This window comes from Notolepis coatsorum (genome assembly GCF_963971535.1).
Source record: "Notolepis coatsorum genome assembly, chromosome: 1".
Taxonomy (NCBI): domain Eukaryota; kingdom Metazoa; phylum Chordata; class Actinopteri; order Aulopiformes; family Paralepididae; genus Notolepis; species Notolepis coatsorum.
This window is the reverse complement of record NC_140165.1, coordinates 7,162,401-7,181,569: the sequence shown is the minus strand read 5'-3', so window position 1 is coordinate 7,181,569 and position 19,169 is coordinate 7,162,401.

Genomic DNA, 19,169 nt, shown 5'->3' with positions numbered 1-19,169 from the left:
CCGCCCCAAGCGCAGCTCCAGTCATAATATCGATGGCTCCGGCAGTTAGCAACGTTCGGTTCATATGATACTCTTTGAAAACCCGTGGCAACGAGTCATATCCGCCCCAGTCCGTGCTTCTGCTCGCATCAACACAGAGGCTCCTATTGCCTCGGGCAGTCTGCTCTAGTCTAGTGTGGACCTCCGTGAGCTAACGTTACTGTTTAAACAATGACCCAGTCAACTATTCACTTTTAGTTTAATACATGAGGCATTGTCTAACGGTATCTAGCTGGCTAGCTACTGATAGCTGCTGATATCAACAAATTCTCCAGCAATAGTCGAGTGCATGATACCTCTGTTCGCTCGGTAGGCAACGTTAGCTCACGTTAGCTCTATATGTCCCAGTAAACTAAATAGTTCACTGAGGCGTTGTCTTAACGTTATCTAGCCGGCTAGCAGTAGCTACAGATAGCTCCTGATATCAATGTCTTATAACATTGATTCGATGTGTATTCCCAGCCCAGCACACACACATACCACATTATTCTGCGAAGCAGCCCAGCCCAGCACACACATTATTCTCATATTGCTGAAATGCTGACACAGTTTTTTTACTTTGTGACATTGGTCGATTGTTCGATTGAAGCTCATTGCCATCATTCTCTCGCTAAACAACTTGTACACCTCTTTGTTTTTGTGAGTGGCCACAAGCAGCTGTTTAATTAACTCGTCTGACCATATTTCTATCAGGGCTTTTACCTCCTCATTCGCCCACGTCTGTCCATGAGACATGTTCCACGCGTGCTTGTTTTGCAGTGCGCGCCGTGGTGTTTGTTTTGTTTCCTTCTACTCAAGATGCAGTTTATCGGGTCACTTCCTATATTTGGTCTTGCGTTTGGTCCGATGAGCATTCACACCACAAAAGTACGCACCAGGGTTCACTTGGAAGCGAACTGAGACCTAAGTTTTCAGGCGGACCAGAGTTAGCTTTTTTGGTCCGCACCAGAGTTTGAATGAGCTTTCACACCAGCCCAAACCAAGCGGACAATCCGAGGAAACGAACTCTGGTGCGTTTAAAGCGGACCAAACGGCTCTGGTGTGAATGCGACCATAGGCCAACACACATATGACACTTGTGAATGTAACATATCAACGGCACTGTAAATTTGTTTAACTACTCGGTGTATATATCGAGTATAAATGAAGATTGAATGAACATAATGTCAGTAGTACAGATTTGAAACGCACACGTTCACACACGACCCCCAAAAATATAAAAGATGAACTGAAACCTAAGGCTCTGTTTTCTAGGACCTCCACTAAGTAAGGGATAATGTATAGCTACGAGGTCATTGTCGCAAAATAATTTACCGACACAGAGTTTAAAATACCAAGGCGCAGCGCAGAGGTGTTTTAAACGTCAGTGAAGGTAAATTATTTTGTGACAATGATCGAGTATAGCTATACATTATCCCGCTTATTACATGGCTAACTTACTAACAATATACCGAATTCATTTTACATCGACAAGACGAGATCAAATGCAGACGCAGTTCTGTTCTGGCTCCGCTGTCATCATCAGACACTCCGCTGTCAGTGCAGCCAGCAGGTGTGTCTGATTGGCTGCACTGATGCAGTGTGTCAGTGGCCTTGATTGCGAACAGCTGCGCACAGCGGTCATTATTGTTCCACAGAGGTCCGTTATCGAGTAATATCGGACCTCTGACGAGCGCTGACGAGCGCTATTGACCAATCACAAGCAAGCATTTCGGCGAATGTGAAAACGCCATGTAATAACGACTACTAACGACCTCTTTCCTATGTTTTGTTGAAGCTTGACTGTGGCTTTAAAAACATTGAAGCCTTTCAACTGTGAAGACGCAGATCAGTTAGTGGTAAGAAACAAAAAAAAAGATTGCTTCTATAAGTATACACTACTCTTCCATATGGTGTACTGTACTCATGGACGTGTTTGTCATGTTGCAGAGTGAAGCCAAAGTGAAGTATAACGCTGCCATCAGCTGGTGTCTGGAGCTCATAGCAGACTACAGGATCCGTATTGGTGAGCACTGCCTTCCTACAGAGGGACTCCATACACCATTATTTAATTTTTAATTAATTCATGGGTGTGTGTATATATATATATATATATGGGATATTATGCTGTATTATACAACCTATAGTTTAATTTAATTTCAAACCTTTATTTAAACTCAAACTGAGCATTATTAAATTAAAACATGTACAACTTGATTGACAAAAGGTTGGGGAGAATCTGAACCTTTTTTAAGGGCTGTTGGCTGAGCTAGAGGGGCATCATGGCAAATGCAGATTTACCCTGTTCAGAGCAAATGGTGTTATTGGGGCCGTAGTGTCAGTTTGGATAACATGCTCATGGTGGACGTGGCTGATTATTGTGGCGGACCGTTGAAAATTAGGTTGAGGAAAGCTTGGAGTAACATATTGGTGTTTTGTATCAACTTTGCAGGATGCGGCTCGTTCACCGGCTCCTTCATCCAATACTTTGCCGGCGACATCAGTAAGTTCAAAATAGTAGAATTCTAACCAGTATCGTTATTTTCCCAACCTCCGCGAGAGCTCCTCCTGACCACCATGACACCTTATACTCTCTCCACCTCCTCTCCTCCAGGCTATCCCGTGAGGAGGATGTACCCCCGGGGCACCTCCGAGGAGCACGCCTTCCCCTGCAAGCTGATGATGGAGGACCAGCTTGAGCTCCAGGAGAGGGAGAGCGTCCGCGTCAAGTTCAGCCCCATCAAGTTTCTGCCCGACCCCGAGGAGCACGCCTTCCCCTGCAAGCTGATGATGGAGGACCAGCTTGAGCTCCAGGAGAGGGAGAGCGTCCGCGTCAAGTTCAGCCCCATCAAGTTTCTGCCCGACCGCACGCACGCCGTCCGCACACGCTTCAACGAGAAGCTGGTGCAGCACATCGTCAGGCGGCGCATGGTGGAGACTCACCTCCTGGTATGAACGACACGGATGCTCTCGACTGCTACCCAATACTATATAGCGCTCCACATGGCACACGTGTTCCACATAGACGGTCACTGGACAGAAATGATGATCTAATCCAGTTTTCACAATTTGAGAAGCATCTATCTGTGGGCCAGAAATGCAGAGGAACATTGCTTTGATTTGTGATATGATGCACGGATTGTATTTACTGTTGGATCATTGGTGTTGGGGAAATCATGGATATTCAGTTTTGAGCCTGGTAGCAGCCTGATATCTGATCTCATTGTTATTGACACATCCCTAGCTATTTGCACATGCTGGCATGGACTCTGCACAGACTGTTGCAAAGAATACATTTGTGATATGACACATGCCCTCTAGTGGTAGCTCTTAGAAATGCATGTGCCACACTAAAACAAATGGTAAATGAACTGCATTTTATATAGCGTTTTTATCCAAAGTGCTTTTGGCCAGGTCTTGCTCGAAAAAGAGATATTTGATCTCAAGCGACTACCTGGTAAAATAAAATAAAAGTGTCTTGCTCAAGGACACTTTGACGCGCTGCCGGGAGGAGCCAGAATCAAACCTTCTGATTACCAGATGACTGCTCTACCTCCTGAGCCACTGTTAGACATCCCATGATTGGCGGAAGTAAAGGGATGCACGATTAATAAAAAAGAAAAAAACAAGTCATAGACCTATGCAATCTCATTTCTAAATTATGACTATAAAAAATAATAATTACTTCGAAAATATTTTTTTACTTTTTACTTAACTTTTTTAAATGATGACAAAAAATAAGAATCGTGAGAGAATCGTGATCTCAATTCTTAAGAGAAAAAAAAATCATGATTCACATTTTAGCAAGAATCATGCAGCCCTAGCATCAATCGTAAGAAATCATAATAGGTTATGAAGGTATGCATCTTTTGCCTCCTACCTACTAGCCTCCCAGGTTGAGAACGACTCCTCGCTTTAGACCGTGCTTTTTACTAAAGACCTTGTCCTTCAGACTAGCTGTAGGGCAGTGCTGTCTCTAGTTACTATATTCACAAACTGTCCTCAGTTATAGGGATCTTCTTCTCCCTCCTTTCCTCTCGCTCTATTCTTGTCTCTGTCTCTCTCTCTCTCTCTCAGGCTGTGATCAGCGGTCAGCAGCAGTCCAGGTGGCTGCGCTCCTTCCTCCAGGCCAGCTGCAGGATGGTGAACGTGTACCTGGAGGACAACGGCCAGCTGGACCAGGTCTACTACTACCTGCAGGAGCTGTACAACACGGCGCCCGCCACCGCGCCCTCCCTGGCCACGGTGGACCACATCCGCTTCGTCCTGGAGGTGCTGCTGCCCGAGGTGAGCTCTATGGTTTTTTAATAAGCGTATTTTTTTTCTCTTGAAATCGCCGTCGGTTGTGTGATAGTAAAGGGTTAACCTTCTGTCGTGTGACAGTGAAAGGGTTAACCGACGTATTTTTTTTTATTGAAATCGCCGTCTGTTGTGTGATAGTAAAGGGTTAACCTTCTGTCGTGTGACAGTGAAAGGGTTAACCGGCTGTTGTGTGGCAGTGAAAGGGTTAACCGTTTTGGTAGTGCGACAGTGAAAGGGTTAACGACCGATGGAGAGAGAACCGTTGCTTACAGTACATGCCGTCATTACTCTCGTCAGTGTGGTGAGAGTTGCTCGTTGTCTTGCAGGCCGTTATCTACGCCATAGCTGGAGTGGACGCGTTGTCCATAAAAAAGGCAGAGGAAAAGTACCTGAAAGGTCCGCCTATAAGCAAAAGGTAAGTTCGTTCTGAGTGGACCTCTCTTCTGCTGAGTGATGTTGATTGTAGGTCTTATTTAGGGTGTGTCCTATTCAGCTCATTGAGTCTCCTAGATGTTAAATGAACCCTGTGTTCCAGAATATTGATGTTGGATTTGTGTTTTATTGCAGAGAAAGAAGAGATTTTGAGAGTAAGTACACGATTTATTTACTATTTGAAGTTACACTATTTTTACTTTTATCATGATTGTGGTGATGATCATTATGCTTATTACTGTTCTGTATTATTATTGCCATTGTTCAGGCACTTCAAAATGGTAGGGCCAAGAATTTGGCTTTGGGGGGGGGGGGGGGGGGGGGGGGGGCTTCATGGGAGAATCATTCAAAATAGAGTACTTGATCTAACAAGCCAGTATGGTATTTCTTGACCAGTATCGGCACATTCTAAATGTGGAATTCTATCACTCTGACTCTACATGAAGGCTATTCCAAAACATGACATTATGATGATGGTTATTTGTTTATTAATTATGGACGTAATAAATAATTTTTTTTTGATGGATCATGATAACAATTTGCTTGCTGTCAAATGTCAGTATAAAACTCTGCACTCAAAATAGTCTTCCTTCTACTTACTTGTAATGCTTAGTTCACTTTGCAGGCTTTGTTTTTTACAATATAAAATATATAAACCAATCAACGTATGTGTGCAACATTCTGGACAGCAGTCTTAGTGAAAATGTAGTCCGTTTTAATCATGAGTTTGGTCCATGTGAAACCAACAGTGTTGTCGTCCTCATAAAGAGTGCTCGTCTTCTACAAGGTAAAGAGGTTCCCCCAAAAAAGTCACAAATTAGACAATCAAGTATTTTGTCCTGGTCCAGATTGGCACAAGCACAGTCCAGTAGGAATGTAGGCACAAGCACAGTCCAGTAGGAATGTAGAAGAGCCTATGATTGGCACAACGCACAGTCCAGTAGGAATGTAGAAGAGCCTATGATTGGCACAACGCACAGTCCAGTAGGAATGTAGAAGAGCCTATGATTGGCACAACGCACAGTCCAGTAGGAATGTAGAAGAGCCTATGATTGGCACAACGCACAGTCCAGTAGGAATGTAGAAGAGCCTATGATTGGCACAACGCACAGTCCAGTAGGAATGTAGAAGAGCCTATGATTGGCACAACGCACAGTCCAGTAGGAATGTAGAACAGCTTATGATTGGCACAACGCACAGTCCAGTAGGAATGTAGAACAGCTTATGATTGGCACAACGCACAGTCCAGTAGGAATGTAGAACAGCTTATGATTGGCACAACGCACAGTCCAGTAGGAATGTAGAACAGCTTATGATTGGCACAACGCACAGTCCAGTAGGAATGTAGAACAGCTTATGATTGGCACAACGCACAGTCCAGTAGGAATGTAGAAGAGTCTATGATTGGCACAACGCACAGTCCAGTAGGAATGTAGAACAGCCTATGACTCCTTCAGAGAGTTGATGTAGGCGCAGAGTATGAGGGCGGGGCCCCAGTTTGAGGCTCATGGTGCTGACAAGGTGGTCCTCTGTGAGTAAGAGCAAAGCCTGTCCATCGATCTCCTGGGAGCGGAACTCCTCCGCTACCTGCTCACACCCTGGAGAGAGAGAGAGAGAGAGAGAGAGAGAGAGAGAGAGAGAGAGAGAGAGAGAGAGAGAGAGAGAGAGAGAGAGAGAGAGAGAGAGAGAGAGAGAGAGAGAGAGAGAGAGAGAGAATACTTTTTCAGTTATTTGTCAAATTAAAGTGAACTTTTTTCATATGGATGCCTCACACTCATACCAACCAAATTCTTCTCATTTTGAACAGTACAAAGTTAATAATTTACAATAATTTCTGTTATCTGGCTAAATTTGTAATTCTGGGTCTAGAAGTTGATCCAGGGTCCCTTATGTCTGTGCACTGTAGCAATGCATTTATGAAAGAAAGCTTATTACTGTATTCTGATGTATGTTGTCACAACTTCATCTCACCATATTGTATTTACTTAAAGGGATAGGTCTGCATTTTTTTTTTAACCATAGCCATGTTTCTTATTTACCGATGTTGATTGATATAGAGTAATTTCTCCTCATACAGTTGGCTAGTTAGCCACAAGCCAATGCAAAGTCTGTACAAGCTGACTGAAATCTCCTTTGTGTTCACTCTGGAGCTCAACTCCATTGACCTTGCATTGGTTTGACCAAAAAAAAACACTAACCTTCTTACCGTCTTATACTATCATGCACTCTTCCTATTTTACTAAATATGTCTCTACTCTCTACTACTATGCACTCAACACTGCAGGATAAAAAGCATCAGCTAAATGACAAAATGTCATTTGTTTGTGGCTAACTAGCCACAGCTAGTATGAAGAACAGCATGGATTGTGCTGAGGAAGGATTCGACCGAACATCATTGGTAAGTAAGGAATAGCAATAGGGTTTCCAACCTAATGTGGTCATTTGTCTGTTGTTTCAGTGGCATTACCTCGTAGAGAGTTGATGTAGGAGTAGACTTGCTCCACGCTCCACTGCGATGGATTGGGGAGGTCTCCCTTCTCCCCGTCAGAGCTGCTGTGTGTTTCAGTCACCCTCTGCTCCTCCTCCTCGCCCTCCCTCTCTCGCCTCCGGAGCCGTGTGATCATGGGGACATGGGGTTCGTCGTCCTCCTCCAACTCCTCCCCGCCCCTCAGTGAGCCTCTCTGGTTCTCCTCCTGGACCAATGAAGAAAAAGAACACGTCTGGTATCATGTGTAAATGAGGGCTTGTTTACCTTGTGATCGACTGAAGCCTAACGGACTCGCATCGCTCCTTGTCTGAATGGTTCAGTTAAGATTCAAAGTAGTACAGTGCAGCCCGGTAAGTTGTTGGACAAAGTTTTTTTTTTTGGGTCACTTGAAATTTTTCTTTTTTTTTTTAAAGAAAGTTGTTTTTTTCCCAATGAAGGTAACATTAAATTAATCAGAAATACACTCTATACATTGTTAATGTGGTAAATGACTATTCTAACTGCAAACGTCTGGTTTTTAATGTAATATCTACATGGGTGTATAGAGGCCCATTTCCAGCAACCATCACTCCAGTGTTGGTACATTGTGTTTGCTAATCGTGTTAGAAAGCTAATGGATGATTATAAAAACCTTGAAAACCCTTGTGCAATTACGTTAGCACAGCTGAAAACGGGTTTGCTGGTCTATAAAACTGCCCTTCCTTTGAGCTAGTTGAGTATCTGGAGCATCACATTTGTGAGTTCGATTATACTCTCAAAATGGCCAGAAAAAGAGGACTTTCATATGAAACTCGACAGTCTATTCTTGTTATTAGAAATGAAGGCTATCCCATGTGAGAAATTGCCAAGAAACTGAACATTTCCTACAACGGTGTACTGTGTACTACTCCCTTCAGAGAACAGCACAAACGGGCTCTAATCAGTAGAAAGAGAAGTGGGAGGCCCCAGTGCACAACTAAGCAAGAAGACAAATACATAGTTTTTAGTTTGAGAAATAGACTCCTCACAGGTCCTGAACTGGCAGCTTCATTAACCTCTAACACCCGTGCAGTCCGGGGCCGGACCGCAAATGACATCGCGTCATAAATCAAGCTCTGCAGACTGTCTTGACATAATTATCGTTCTTTCCCCCCAAACGTATTCAAGAATAAACATAACCATGTCAGAACAGCAGTTATAATGTATATTTTCATCAATACGTTTGTTTACCATACCAATAGGTTAACGTGTTATTAGTGAGATTTTAGTTGAATGATGGAAAATGTAGTAATTTTGAGAACGAGGACATCCAGAGCTTTCAATTTTTCAAAACGACACTTCCCAAAGGCCTCTAGCTATCGGCAAGCAAATTACTTCCTGATAATTTATTTTTTATTTTTTTATTATTATTATGTTGTGGAAAATGTGTATACGAGGGTGGAGGTAGGAAAGGGGTTAGTCTTGACTAGTTTAATATAGGTCAACTAGCAGGGCTCAAAGACACTAGGGCGACAGTCTGGCTGATGTTCTTAAAACAGCCTCAAGATAGCAGATGGACATTTCAGTACATCATATCGTGTGCTCTAATCTTGTGTCTTTTCTCTCTTTCATACATACACAGCACACACACACAGACACAGCACACACACACAGACACACAGACACACACATACACAGCACACACACACAGACACAGCACACACACACAGACACACAGACACACACAGTCACACAGACACACACACACACACACACAGACACACACAGTCGCACAGACATACACACCGACACACACACACACACACACATTCCCTGTGTCACAATACACACATACAATACACACACGTCTGTACACAGACGCACACACACACAGACACACACACACAATACACACATACAATACACACACGTCTGTACACAGACGCACACACACAGACACACACACACATACACACACACACACACACAAACACACACACACACACACACATCTCACTCTCTCTTCGATGTTCTTAATGTTTTACATCATATCGTGTGTGTACATCATATCTTGTTTATCTCTCTTCGATGTTCTTAATGTTTTTATCTAAATCTATGTTCTTCTTAATGTCTTTATCTCTCTTCATGTTCTTAATGTTTTTATCTCTCTCCGATGTTAAATCTACGTATCATCTTAATGTACGTCATGTCAGATCTGACATGATATGATACGTCATCATATCTGTCATGGGGGGGCAGGACTGAGAGGGGATTTAGGGGACAAGCAGAGGGATTGAGAGTGAGAGTGTTTTTTGTTCAAGCTGTGGTGATCCTCTGCTCGATCCATAGCTTTTGCTGTTAAGAACTTCTTTTCCTAAATAAATTACCTACTTGTTACAATTGGAAATATCGTCTCCTGCTGTGTTAAAACAACCATCAGCCACAACAATTACTCTGGATTATATACCACAAAACTGAACTTCATTGGCATATATTTGAGTGCAGTTAGTTTGTCTACCCCATTTTGATCATTTAGCAACCATACGATTTGAAATCGGTTTCAAAATGGCGGAGCTCTGGCAAGAATAAGAAACCTACTTACATACAGTAGATTTCATTCTGTTCTTATGCACGCCTGGTGATACTAAATCCAAATTGAACTCGGCCATTTGAAAGATAAGATTTGGCCCAATCCATAAATGTGCGAATTGGCTATAATAAAGTAATTTATAGGCTTGCTTGCTATTCTATAATATTATTTCAAATAGCATTGGTCCGGATGGGAGAATTCAGTACTGTATCTACAAAACCTTCTGTTTAATCATCTTCCCTTTATTCATTTCCTTAGATGTCTTGTACACGTGATCTCAAGAAGGTACTGAACGAGTTCATTGGCAGTTTTTCATGTCTGGTCATTTTTAGCATGGTGTTATTCACTGTCAAAGATGCAAAGAAAAATCATTCATATTCTCCTTTGTTTCATCACAATTTAAGCAAGCCTAGTAATAGACACAATATTTCTGACACTGGGAATACATTCACTGAGGTCCATAGATGTCCCTAGATACCAAGAACATGCAAATGGACCTTGTAGAAGTGGAGCAATATTCCATTTACATATGTATTTTAGGTGGATTTTCTGAAAATAGGGCTCCGGGCTTAACACATTGGGTGCCAGCAACGAGAAATCTCGTTGTTGGCCGCTATGCGTTGAGTGCCAATGATGAGAAATCGTTATTTAATCGTTATTTCTTTTATTAGCGATATCCATAACATTTTCATCCATCCAGCCTCACGTTATCATTGGGACTGTCTGAGCTCGAAAATGGCAAATACCGCCCCCTATCGTCTCCCGGATGGTATTGCACCCATTGGAATGGACTCAATGGAAATGCATGGGGGGAAAAAACTCTGTATTCCACATTTTACTACTCAGGCATGTAACCTGAGACTATTGCATTCATTGAGGGGACTGGAAACAGCGTGGATTATGTGTTTCTGTATTAGACATAGTTCGCAAATATCCCCGTCCTCTCATTGACTAAAGCGCTGGCACTCAAGCGATAAATAGCGCACCCCCTGCTGGCAATCAAAGTGTTAAGAGGTTAAATTGTACCCGCAAAACGCCAGTGTCAACGTCTACAGTGAAGAGGCGACTGGGATGCTGGCCTTCTAGGCAGAGTGGCAAAGAAAAAGCCATATCTGAGACTGGCCAATAAAAGGAAAAGATTAATATGGGCAAAAGAACAGACATTGGACAGAGGAAGATTGGAAAAAAGTCTTATGGACAGACAAATCGAAGTTTGAGGTGTTTGGATCACAAGAACATTTGTGAGATGCAGAACAAGTGAAAAGATGCTGGAAGAGTGCCTGACGCCATCTGTCAAGCATGGTGGATGTAATGTGATGGTCTGGGGCTGCTTTGGTGCTGGTAAAGTGGGAGATTTGTACAAGATAAAAGGGATTTTGAATAAGGAAGGTATCACTCAATTTTGCAACACCATGCCTGTGGACAGTGCTTGGTTGGAGCCAATTTCCTCCTACAACAGGACAATGACCCAAAGCACACCTCCAAATTATGCAAGAACTATTTAGGGAAGAAGCAGGCAGCTGGTGTTCTGTCTGTAATGGAGTGGCCAGCGCAGTCACCAGATCTCAACCCCATTGAGCTGTTGTGGGAGCAGCTTGACCGTATGGTATGCAAGAAGTTCCCATCAAGCCAATCCAATTTGTGGGAGGTGCTTCAGGAAGCGTGGGGTGAAATCTCTTCAGATTCCCTCAACAAATGAACAGCTAGAATGCCAAAGGTCTGCAATGCTGTAATTGCTGCAAAGGGAGCATTCTTTAACGAAAGCAAACTTTGAAGGAAAAAACCTTTTCTAACCTTGTCAATGTCTTTTCCAAACAAATTTGATAAATAAGTGAGTTTTCATGGAAACACGAAATTGTCTGACCCCAAACTTTTGAACAGTAGTGTATATATTTGTTAATCCTCAATTAATTCTACAAAGAGCCAAAGGCAGTAGACTTGTACACCATGTACAATACACAGTACTCTCCTAGTGTACCTGATGCAACTCTTCACATTCAAAATAAAAATGTCCCTTTTGTATCAGTTATTGTATATCGGTTATTGTAGATACAATTCTAATAAAAGGTAAAACATGGGGGGGAAAGATCTACATGTTTTCTTAAATTCATAGTTGGATTAAGGAAAATGTACATAAAACGAAGATTTTGTATCTGCACACACAAGCTATAAGATTAAAGGCTATCGTGGACTTGCCAGTTGTGATTGGAGGATCAAGACTAAAGAGGGCGGGGTTTGAGATGGGGCCATTATGTACTGCAAACAAAGCCTTTTTCTGATTTAAGATTCTATTTCATAGGCATAAAATATGTAATTTTCCCTATTTCCTTTTCTTAAATTGTAAACTAAATGCTGCATTATAGTAACATGTTGTAACCTAATCATCAAATGAAACGATGTTTAGCTGAGACACTCAGGGTAGTTTTATTTTATTAAACTTATCTGAGGAGCCTCGTATTGTGAGTTTCTTAAGTTGAGATGCTGCATCACATCTCTCAGCCAGAGTTCAGCTCGGTGGGGGAGGAGATTTCCAGTGAAGCAGCTTAAAAAAATACTAGGGCTTTCAGTTTATCGCGTTAATTAGATTAATTAATTACACAGCAGATTATCGCGTTATGAAAATTAACTCAAAATGAATTACAAAAAATTCAAATCTTTTTTAATTTTTTTTTTATCTCATTCAAGAACGTAGAATACACATTTACAGACTTTTTTTTTTATATGGTCCATTTGCATGTTCTTGGTATCTGATTCTCGGGACATCTATGGATCTCAGGGAATGTATTCCCAGTGTCAGAAATACTGTGTCTGTTACTAGGCTTGAGTAAATTGTAATGAACCAAATGAGAATATCAATTACATTTCTTTTCTTTGACTGAATAACACTATGCTCAAATTGACCAGACCTGAAAAATCTAAGCAAATTAATAGATGGAAGATGATTAAACAGACGTTTTTGTAGATACAGTACTGAATTCTGCCATCTGGACACATGCAATTTGAAATATGATTATAGAATATCGGGCATAAAATGGTTATGCGATTAATTAATTACAAATCCTGTAATTAAAAAAAATCGCCTGACAGCACTAACAAATACACATGAGAAATATAGAAATGAGTAATGCGGATAAACAAAGTTAGGTTATATTGTGTTATGCAGTGTTGTATTGTATTTACTGCCGTCAAGCGACTCAGGGTTTTTCTTTTTGTACTAAGTAAAAGTACATTATATAAAGTATAATTATACTAAATGATGTTATATCAAGTCAAATTAATGGAAGAACAAATGTAAATGTAAGGGGGTAGGGATCAATTGGCTTAGCTTCCATCTACATGTCAACTAACTTAAGTACATTGCTCTTGACTTTTTGTTTATAATTTCTTTTTCATTATGATTGTTCTGTTTTACGGAGCTTGATATTGTGATTGGAGGAATGTGGAGAATACATGTTACAAAATAAACGTTTTCATTCATTCCACCGTTATTAATCTGCTCTTCACCATTTTGTTCCACTCACTAGCTTGGCAGTTATTTGCCCTTATTGTTCCCTGGTTTATTTGTTTCTGGCTGGAATCTGTTTGGTCCACGTCTATTCTTTTACCAACGGATTTCCAGTTCCGGGTTCGCGTTCTGCGATCTGATTGGCCACTGACGTACGCTAGTTCTGCCCCCCGGTAAGTTATCTACGCCAGTGCCAACTCTGCAGTAAACAGCTATGACTTTAAATTAGGGATGCTCGATATTGGCTTTTTTACCTATACCGATATTGTCCAACTCTTAATTTCCGATACTGATATATGCAGGGTTCCCCCCCCCCTTGGTAATTAACATTACATATCTCTTGTTCTGGAATTAACAACATTATGCATACTTTTGACAATAAATAAAATCAGAATTTGTTCTTACTTGCTTGTCTGGGTAAATAAAGGTTATAGAAATGTAAAAAAAAAATTAAATCATTTTAATGCCTATCGGCCGATAATATCGGTAGGCCGATAATATCGGACATCCCTACTTTAAATGCTTTGTCTAATAAACTAGATTAAATATAGCCTATAGCACAGATTTTTACAGCCTAATCTAAAACAGATTTTTTTACACATTGGTTCAAACATGATCACGGAAGCGTGACAACCCTAACATGTCATGTTGTGTCACAACAGAATGAGTAGGTGAGTGTTAGGCCTATAGAAAGTGTAATCTATTGATTGACTTGCATGACTTAGTCAATTCGGTAGAAGAGTCTGGTGGGCGAGATTATGCATGACCAGCCTGTGATCTAAAGAGCATATTACCTACATAGTTTTTAGGCTATTCTTATGCCATGCTCACTCCGGCGTTAGAAGGTAGCCTAATAACTGGCATGTTTCAACACCTGTCGTCTGATGTGGCTGCCGTTCGCGCAATAATGAGGTCGTGTTTTGAACATTTGAGCAGGCTGTTAGTAGAGTTGTGTGGAATCACGTTAATAGAGAGATGAAAACAATACGTTATTTTGATTGATATGAATTGGATAATGCAGGCGTGAGCAGGTGAACCCGGAACTGGAAATCCGTTGGTAAAAGAACAAGACGCGTTTGGTCCCTGCCACCTTAATGCCTTTCACAGCTTCACTCCATTTATTAATTGGCCTAAGCCCTAAGGGTTCAATAAATCAAGAGGAGAGGGGAAATTGGGCAGCCCCGTCTTGGTCCTCTCTTCAAAACAAAACATCCAGAAAGTTCCTCGTCACTTTCACACCTCTTTGGTCCGCTTTAAAATAGGGATGTTCGATATTGGCTTTTTTTTTTTACCGATATCCGATATACCGATATTGTCCAACTCTTAATTTCCGATACCGATATCAACCGATACCGATATGCGGGGTTTCCCCCCCCAAAAAACGGAATAATTTTAGGTAATTACCATTACATATCTCTTGTCATGGAATTAACACAACATTATGCATACTTGACAATAAATAAAATAAGATGTTCTTGCTTGCCTGGGTAAATAAAGGTTAAAAAGATTTTTTTTAAACAGATACCGATAATTTCCGACATTACATTTTAATGCCAATATCGGTAGGCCGATAATATCAGACATCCCTACTTTAAAATCTATAACAAACTGATTAAACAAACACCTTGCATGCATGATTCAGGTCACAGTAGTCTAGACAGTGCCGCATAATTAAATACGGACAGTGAATTGGAAAACCTATTGTATTTCATAACATTTGTGCACATTCTTTTGTACATTTTATTTCAAACCTTTATCTATACTCTAAAGGCAACTGAGGTTTCCCTAATTTACAGTCACGTCGGGTGTACATACAGAAAATATATAATCTCTTATCTTGTGATGCAGCTGGATTCGGGAGATCATAAGATTATGTATAACAAACCACCTGGCACATCAGATTATATTATCTCCCGTTTACCAAAACGTTTTTGATTAAGTTGTAGTGACATGAATGAAATCGGGCTTTGTATGTGTTGCCAGATTAAATTGAGAGTCTTATACACTACATTTAATAATTCCTGCACATCCTGGGTTGTAAACGTACATCTACAAAAATGAAAGAAATATTCCTGAAAAATGTAAGCCCCTTTTTCACAGCCCACTAATGTCGGCAGGTATGGGATGGGATTCAAAACGATGTCCAATAAAAGGCTGACCCGTGCGATCACATGGCTTTGTTTAGAAGGTTTGGTGTGCGGCTCGACAATGTGCAGTGTGAATGCCAACTGTGGGGTGGTGCAGTCTGACCTGTCTGAGGAGGAGTTTTCTGGACGGTGGTCGACCCCTCCTGCCCACGGGTCTGTGGGCCCCGCGACCCTGTGCTCTGTCTGCCCGCAACATGCTGAGACGCTTGGTGCAGCTCACATTGAACCTGATCAGAGGGGAGGGGGGAGATTTGTTCTTCACATTTGACCCACTCACTCACATTCACACACCGACAGCAGAGGCAACCATTCAAGCTGCCAGTTAGGGGTAACGGCACGCGTCTTGCTCAAGGACACTTCGACACGCTGCCCGGGAGGAGAGGGAATCGAACCCGGGAACCTCTGGATTACCAGACGACTGCTCTCCCTCCTGATCCACTGTCGCCCCACTGATCTTGGAGCGGCAGGGTAGCTTGGTGGTTGGAGAGACTGACCGGGAAGGTGACACGTTCGATCCCCCCGTGACACCCAATGTACCCATGATCCCGACTGGAAGTGTCCTTGAGAAATGCTCCCTTCCTGCTCCAGGGGTGCCGTAAAATGGCAGACTCTGTGCTTCTGACCCATCAGGTGAAATAGATGCATATTTCTCGTGGGAGGGGGGGGGGGGGGGGGGGGGGGGTGTCCTTGCCCCCCAAGGGGATTATAAAAGCACTACAAATAAAAACCTTCATCAAACCACAATAAAAACCTTTGATTTGATTTGAAATCTTTATTTGGAACATGTAAATGAATAAACAAAATAAATAACTAAACAAAATCAAAACATAACTCAAACAAAATAACTAAAAAAAAGCAAAACATAACTCAATTTACATGTTTGAAAAGGAGTAGGAAGACGTATACACTTATTTAATCCTACCCCTTTTCCACTACTCAAATGAGTACTATTTTAAAACATAAAAAAAAAAAATTATACTATACTATACTATGCAAAACAAAAAAACAAACTATATATGTAAAACATGAAAGAAATCAAATAAAAATGTAAACACCCGTGAATATCAAGTCCCTTCCTCATCCCTGTACCTCGTGAACATCATTTCCTTATACATCAGTTTGAATTGTCTCATGTTTGGACATATATGAATATGTTTGTGTGATAACCTGCAATGTGAACTATCCTTATGGCCCTTTTTTGGAGTATAAAAAGTGGTTGTGTAGAATTATAAGTGTTTCCCCAGACTTCAGCACAGTAATTTAGTTCAAGTTTCAAGTTTCTTTAATAGTTGTCATACACAGTGGTGCAGTGGCAAATTGACAGTAGGTCAAACGCTCCACGCGCGTGCATGCACAGTTTTTTTTGGCTGCTCTCGTCCTGCAGCTGGATACTATTGCCTCACAGCGCGGCCGTCAGCGCGCGGCCCAGAGAGCGTCGCTGGCTCTGCGGCTCTGCAGCTGCATGCTTCTCCGGGAGTCCGGTTGGATAATGCCATGTAAAAAGCGATTGCGCGTACTTCAGCCTCAGTGACCGAGGTATAACGCCGTTATACCGAGTTATACCAGCACTGCACCACTGGTCATACAGAAGTACAGAATACTTTTATACAAAATGCTTCTTACTGTTACGCTCCAGAGACTGTGCAAGACAAGATAAGTATGAAATAAAATAACATAGTATAGCATGTAAATTAGAGTAAAAAAAAATGAGGTCACAGTGTTCAGTATAGACATATGTACAATGTTCGATGCAGAATAGACGTAACTGAGTTACCATATAATATACAATACTGTGTAGTGTACTAATATACAATACTATATAGTGCAAGGCAGAAATAGGATGAGGTGCAATTTAGGTACGATTTACAGTAGGTGTACGAGTTGTAGTGCAAATCCTTTATCAATAAATATAAAGTGTGTTTGTGTGATCTAAAGTGTGGAGAGTGGGTGCTGCAGTGTGTTGTTTGTTTAAGTGAGTGTGTGGGTGTGTGTGCTGTGTGCATTTGATGGTTGTTGCATAGTGTTTATTGTTCGTTTAGCAGCCTGATGGCCTGGGGATAGAAGCTTCTTCTGAGTCTTTCTGTGCTCGCCTTAAGACTCCGGTATCGCTTGCCTGACCGCAGCAGTTCAAAGAGGCAGTTGTTCGGGTGGCTCGAGTCCTTAATAATTCTCTTAGCCTTCCCCTTGCACCGCTTGTTGTAAATGTTCTGGAGGGTGGGAAGCCCCCCTCCAATTGTGCGTTCGGCTGAACGTGTCACTCTTTGTACTTTGTAGTCTGCTACGGTCTTGTGCAGTGCTATTCCCAAACCAGGAGGTGATGTTGCCAGTCAGGATGCTCTCTATTGTACATGAGTAGAAGTTCCTAAGGATCTTCTGACTGACTTGGAACTTCCTTAGGCGCCTGAGGAAGTAGAGGCGTTGTCGTGCCTTCTTCACAACACTGTCAATGTGTGTGGTCCATGTCAAATCCTCGGATATGTGGGCTCCGAGGTACTTGAAACTGTTCACTCTCTCTCTTAAATATGGTAAAACTAGTGAACAGTAGAGAATGTAGAGTGATTTTCTATCCAGAATGTGCTTTACTTTACTCATGACTGAAAGGCTTCTTGACAGTTGTCTTATGTCCTATCGTGATTGTTGATCATGACATTGACCAATAAATTATGCGAGTGTAATCTAGAAATGTGATACCAATCATCCAGTCCTGAATGAGGACAGTTGGCAGAGTATTTGCCAGTGGAGCAGTCCACTGATAGACAACATCTGGAGCTCCAAAGCCCCCATGCCTTTGATGGCATCGTGGGCAGAGGAAGGGCACCTGGGAGTGATTAGACATGTAAAGGTTCTCTTAGCGACACAAGTGACTATGGGATCCAGATGTTGTGTTCCAGGAAAAACACTCTTATTGTGCATGAAGATAAATAAATACATAAAATAAACATAAGTGTGTGTTTTGTAACAAGCAATGGAACTATAAAGCATTGCATGTAATTCAAGGGAAGGGTCAGGGGTCAAACTTGGACAGTCAATGAAAATGATGATCCACCACTATTGAATTTTTTTTTCTTTTCTTTTTTCTCAAAGATTGACTGCACAGGTCAAAGTAAAGATTTTACTCATTGGTGTAAATTATTGCAGTGCCTGTTTGGAATGTGTGCCTGTTCATAAAGGGCTGATTGCTTGGCTACCAGTATTGCCGCTTGCAGCGTTGTCAGGCATGCCCGTTTGGAGTGTGTGGCCATTTGGAATGGATTGATTGGCCCTCGGAAGTGCTTCTTGCAGCGTTGTGGAGACCTGTGGTCTGACTGCTTGCAGCGTTGTGGAGACCCGTGGTATGACTGCTTGCAGCATTGTGGAGACCCGTGGTATGACTGCTTGCAGCGTTGTGGAGACCCGTGGTATGACTGCTTGCAGCGTTGTGGAGACCCGTGGTATGACTGCTTGCAGCGTTGTGGAGACCCGTGGTATGACTGCTTGCAGCGTTGTGGAGACCCGTGGTATGACTGCTTGCAGCGTTGTGGAGACCTGTGGTATGACTGCTTGCAGCGTTGTGGAGACCCGTGGTATGGCTGCTTGACCTGTGGTATGGCTGCTTGACCTGTGGTATGGCTGCTTGACCTGTGGTATGGCTGCTTGACCTGTGGTATGGCTGCTTGACCTGTGGTATGGCTGCTTGACCTGTGGTATGGCTGCTTGACCCGTGGTATGGCTGCTTGACCCGTGGTATGG